At 54.5% G+C, this 4,949-nt stretch overlaps 1 non-coding gene across 1 annotated transcript; it reads left to right on the top strand.

Moving 5' to 3' along the window:
• Positions 1 to 4,595: 4,595 nt before the first annotated feature.
• Trnas-gga (transfer RNA serine (anticodon GGA)) lies at positions 4,596 to 4,667 on the top strand. The gene has a single exon. It is a non-coding gene; the product is annotated as a tRNA-Ser (tRNA).
• Positions 4,668 to 4,949: the final 282 nt, after the last annotated feature.

Genomic DNA, 4,949 nt, shown 5'->3' with positions numbered 1-4,949 from the left:
TGACAAGCTATGTGTTGATCCGCTCGACAGTGCCGTGTAACTGCGTGGCTGGTAATGTCAATGGGTATTCCATCTCTCTGAATAGCAGCAATTATTTCGAAGGTCGTAGTGAAAGTATTTTAGCACGACGTTGTGAGTAAACGCTGCCAGTTCCGCAACGAGAAAACCGCACGAGCACGGCGTCTTTGAACGTGGACAAGGTCGGTAAGGGTGATAATGCCATAAGGAAGACGATTCCAATCACTTGTGGTGCAGGGGATGGAGGAGTCAGAAAATAAGTTTGTTTTGTCAGGATGTATGTAAACTTCCCGAAAGTGATTCACGCGGTAAGAAATGTAGTTAGGTGACGACAAATAAGATGCGAGGGCTGGGTTGTTGTGATGATACATTTGATGGAAATCCTAGTTCCTAAGATAACACACAGCTTGGCGGCCCTGATTTCCCCTTCTCCCACAGTTCTTTCAAAAATGCGGCTTTAACTTCCTCCTGTGCTGTGTGTCATTGGATTAAGAGATGGATTTAAAGCGTGCGCTTAGGTGAGAGGGTTGTTCCGGATTTGACACAACTTTTCTCTGGTCATGGGGGCTTTCCGGTGAATTTGCATGAAAGGAAGATTAGGAGTGATGGGTCCTGTGGGTGTGGGGCGCTGGTGGCGGACGCTGCGCACTATGTCCTCGATTGTGGGCGCACTCGGGCGCTTCGGGCCGGGCTCGGGGCTGCATTGGGCAGGCCTCTTGCAGCCGACAACCTTTATTTTCTCTTGTCGAAAGGGGGTGCTTTGGATATCTTGAGAGAACTGGTTCGCTTTGCGAATACACAGTAGGCCGTGTTTGGGCCGGTTTTGTCTCCTGTCTTCTTTCGCTTGGGACGTTGGTGTGCTCGAGTCGAGGCCTCAGCCGGTTCTTTCCCATGGGGGGTGGGGCGGGGTTTTCGGCTGAGAGGGCCAGGGATTTGGCACAGTTGCAGCACACCTTGGTGTGTTTTGCACGTAGCGGGCCAGGTTTGTGCCCCGGCCCCTCCACTTCCCCCCAGGGGGAGGGTTATGTGGTGGCGAGTTCGAGGGTTCGAGTGACCTTTGGTCTATGTCCCTTTTAGCTGTTGGCCCGAGCCACCTTGGTCACACTGTTGCCCTACTGCCTTGGTGGTGGGTTTTGTGTTTGAAGTGCCGTACGGTTTTGGCGGCCTGGGGACAGGTGACTTGGCAATGATTTCTGCTTGTTGCGGCGACTGTTTTTGGCTGTATTAACTTCGACTTGGTTTTTGTTCTCGGCTGTGTGGGGTGGCCTTGCGGCCACGGGTCCGATTCGGGTGCCCGGTTGTGGTGGCGGTTGGGGGCTCTGCGCGGGGTGGGCTGCCGCGTGCCGCGCTCGTTGGAGTAATGTGCCTCGCCCTGGCCTGGATCGGTTTTTTCTCTCTCTGCCTCATATCCGTGGGTGGGTTATGCGTTGCCCGGCTACTAGCTGTCTGTTTTTTTTTTCTGTTTTAACTTGGACTTTACGAATGACTCCTTTTTGGTCTGTACTGGTTAGTGTTTATGCTGGAGCACTGCAGTGTGATTGTGAGTTGCATGCTTTCCTGCCGGATATGTTTTTTTTTTTCTCTCCTTTGAGCCTACTTGTATCTGGGTGTGTGGTCCTACTGTGCGGTGTTTGCTCGGGGTCTCTGTGGGGTTTGTGGTCTCTAGGCTGGCTTCGGCGCCTTTTTTCTTTCTTTTTTTTTGTTTTGTTTTTTTTTTCCTGTGGGGTGTTGCGGGGCATGGTGCAGTTAGAGTCACTAAATAAGCTACGCTTCAGAGTAGCGACACTGTGCCGCCATGTTGTTTCAGATGACCTCCAGCGCCATCCATTTAGCGCTCTTCGAAGTGTCGTCTTCTTCCACTGCTGAACTTCACCTTCATCTATTTCTACTGCCAAAATAGAGGTGGGGCTGGAGGTCATCCGAAACAACATGGCGGCTCAGTGTCGCTATTCTGAAGCGTAGCTTATTTAGTGACTCTAGGTGCAGTACCCGTCTGGGCTGATCCAAAAGTTTTTAACACAGGAATATTGGGGACTATTCTCTCGTCCTGGATCAGTTCCGGAATCCGGTTCGGTAGGGTACAGGCAAGCCCTTCGCCGGGGGCACCACCAAAGTCTCTCACAGAGGAAGATTGGCAACTCCCTCGCCCGGTGGTCTCCCATAGCTACCGCACCTCCAGCGAGGACATGGTTTTCTCACTTGATTTCTTTTTTATTGTTGTTTTTTTCGGTGTCACCCGCCTTCTTTTTGTCGCTGGTACCCCGTCCCCTGCCGGGGTGCGTGGGGGTGTGGATCTCCTGGGTGGCCTGAAAAGCATGATATACTGGAGTACAGCTGTGCGATGCACGGATGCCGCTCAGGGCTGTCGTGGGGATCGGCCTGCCTGCGTTGTTCGCCGGGAAGGGCTGGGGTGCGTTTGGGGGTGTTTTGCTCCAATCCCTTTCGTCTCATCGTCGACACCTCCCAGCGACGTCTTGTCGACTCCATGACGACGCTGTCCGTGGCTGGCGTTCTGGGTGCTTGCCGGTACGCTCGCCGTTGTATTCAGGGCGTCAAACCCGCCAGCCCGCAGTCGCAGCACGGGGCCTTGCTTGCCGAGTCCCCCACCCTCACCCAGCCTCCCGACTGGTCTCGTCCTGTGCAGCACGATGTTGTGCATCGAATTACCACCACAGGTCATCCCGTCCATGCCAAGCCCCGTCGACTTGCTCTCGAGAAGCTCGCTATCGCTCGCCAGGAATTCGAGCACATACGGCAAATTGGTATTGCTCAGCCGTCCAACAGCAGCTGGTCGTCAGCGCTCCACATGGTTCCCAAGAAAACGAGGGACTGGACACCATGTGGAGACTACCGAGCCCTAAACGTCAAGACCAGACCGTTAGCCGGTTCCTAACATTCACGACTTCACGGCGAGCATACACGGAGTTACTCTCTTTTCCAAGATCGACCTTCGGAAAGCTTACCATCAGATTCCCATGGCACCTGTGGACGTACCGAAAACCGCCATCACAACACCTTTCGGCATCTTCGAGTTCCTCAGGATGCCCTTTGCAGTCAGAAATGCCGCACAGACCTTTCAAAGGTTTATTGACACCGTGACCAAAGGCTTACCATTTGTTTTCGCTAATGTCGACGATATTCTGGTTGCCAGCTCGTCCAAGGAAGCACACCTGCAACACCTCCGCCTCCTCTTCGACAGACTCGCCGAACACGGGATCGTCGCGAACGTAGAGAAGTGCGAATTCGGCCGCACCTCCCTTGAGTTCCTTAGTCACCATCTCGACTCCAGCGGCATCCGACCCCTTCCAACCAAGGTTCAAGCCATTCTGGACTTCGCGCGCCCTGATTCCGTCCGCCAATTCCGTAGATTCTTCGGGCTCATTAACTTCTACAGGCGTTTCATCCCACATTGCGCCAAAGTCCTCCGTCCGCTGGAAGACATGCTGAAGCTCTCGCAGCAGCCTTCTACGGTTCTTGACTGGTTCCCCCGAGCGCCAGCTAGCCTTCGATCAACCCAAATCCAGTCTCGCAAACGGAAGCCTGCTGGCTCATCCAGCTCATGACGCCCCCACCACTCTCAAGATTGTCGCCTCCAACCAGGCTGTCGGGGCGGCATTGCAGCAGTACATCTCCAGTCATTGGCGCCCCATCGCCTTCTTTCCCAAGAAGCTTTCTGATGCCCAAGCGAAGTACAGCTCTTTGGGGCGCGGCTTGCTGGCTGCTTACTTGTCCGTGCGTCACTTCTGCCACCTTTTGGAGGGTGGGAACTTCATCCTACTCAGGGATCATAAGCCACTTGCGGCCGCCTTTCAAAGATCAAGTTCACGCTACTCGCCACGCGAAATCCGTCATCTCACGTTCATCTCCGAATTCTGCACCGACGTTCGTCACATCAGAGGCACCGACAACATTCCTGTGAACGTTCTCAGCTTCCATACCATCCTCGTCCAGTTTCACCATCGACCGACTGGCGCAGCTCCAGCAGACTGACGACGAGCTCCAAAGCCTCAGACTCGCGCCGTCAGGGCTTGTCCTCGAAGACCTGCACCTTCCAGACTCCGCTTTGCCAGTCACTTGCGACATTTCCTCCGGCTCGCCACGACCTTTCGTTCCTGCAAGTCTGCGTCGTGCGCTCTTCGACAGTCTTCATAACATCGCTCACCCAGGCGTCAGACGTACCGTCAAGCTAATTTCCGCGCGTTACGTCTGGCCCGGCATCAACAAGGCTTTGGTGACAGGCTTGTCTCGCTTGTCAGCGATGCTAAATTCATCGCCATACCATCACCCACCCCTATGCCGTTTCCTTCCTCCCGACGCCCGCTTCGACCAAGTCCACGTTTACATTGTTGGTCCCCTGCGGCACTCCGAAGGGAAACGTTACATCCAAACTTGTGTAGACCGATTCACGCGCTGGCCTGAGGCCGTTCCGCTTGCCAACATGACAGCTCAAACCGTTGCATCGGCCTTCGTCAGCGCGTGGGTCAGCCGTTTCGGAGTCCCGTCGAAGATTATGGGTCGTCGGTTGGTTGCCCCCCCCCCCCCCCCGTACTTGAGAGGCGCTCAAAGGGAAACGGCGTGCTGGTGGGGTGTAGTGGTTAGCATATCTGACCGGAAATCAGAAGACCCAGGTTCGATTCCTGGCGTCAGCACCTCTTTTCCCTGAGTTGTTTGCATTTCGTTAATTATCACCGACAGAGGATGCCAATTTGAATCTGCCTTGTTTCACGCCCTGACAAAGACCCTCGGTTGCACACGCCTTCGGACAACTTCTTACCACCCGGACACGAACGGCCTGGTTGAGCGTCTCTGCCGCACCCTGAAAGCTGACATTATGTGTCATGGGAACATCTCGAAGTGGTTTACCGCTCTACCCGTTGTGCTCCTCGGCCTTCGCACTGCTGTGCACTCCTGAATTGAATTGAATTGAACTG

The sequence above is a fragment of the Ornithodoros turicata genome, chromosome 3, assembly GCF_037126465.1.
Source record: "Ornithodoros turicata isolate Travis chromosome 3, ASM3712646v1, whole genome shotgun sequence".
Lineage (NCBI taxonomy): Eukaryota > Metazoa > Arthropoda > Arachnida > Ixodida > Argasidae > Ornithodoros > Ornithodoros turicata.
The sequence above is the reverse complement of the archived record's forward strand: the minus strand, read 5'-3'. Positions and strand labels throughout refer to the sequence as shown.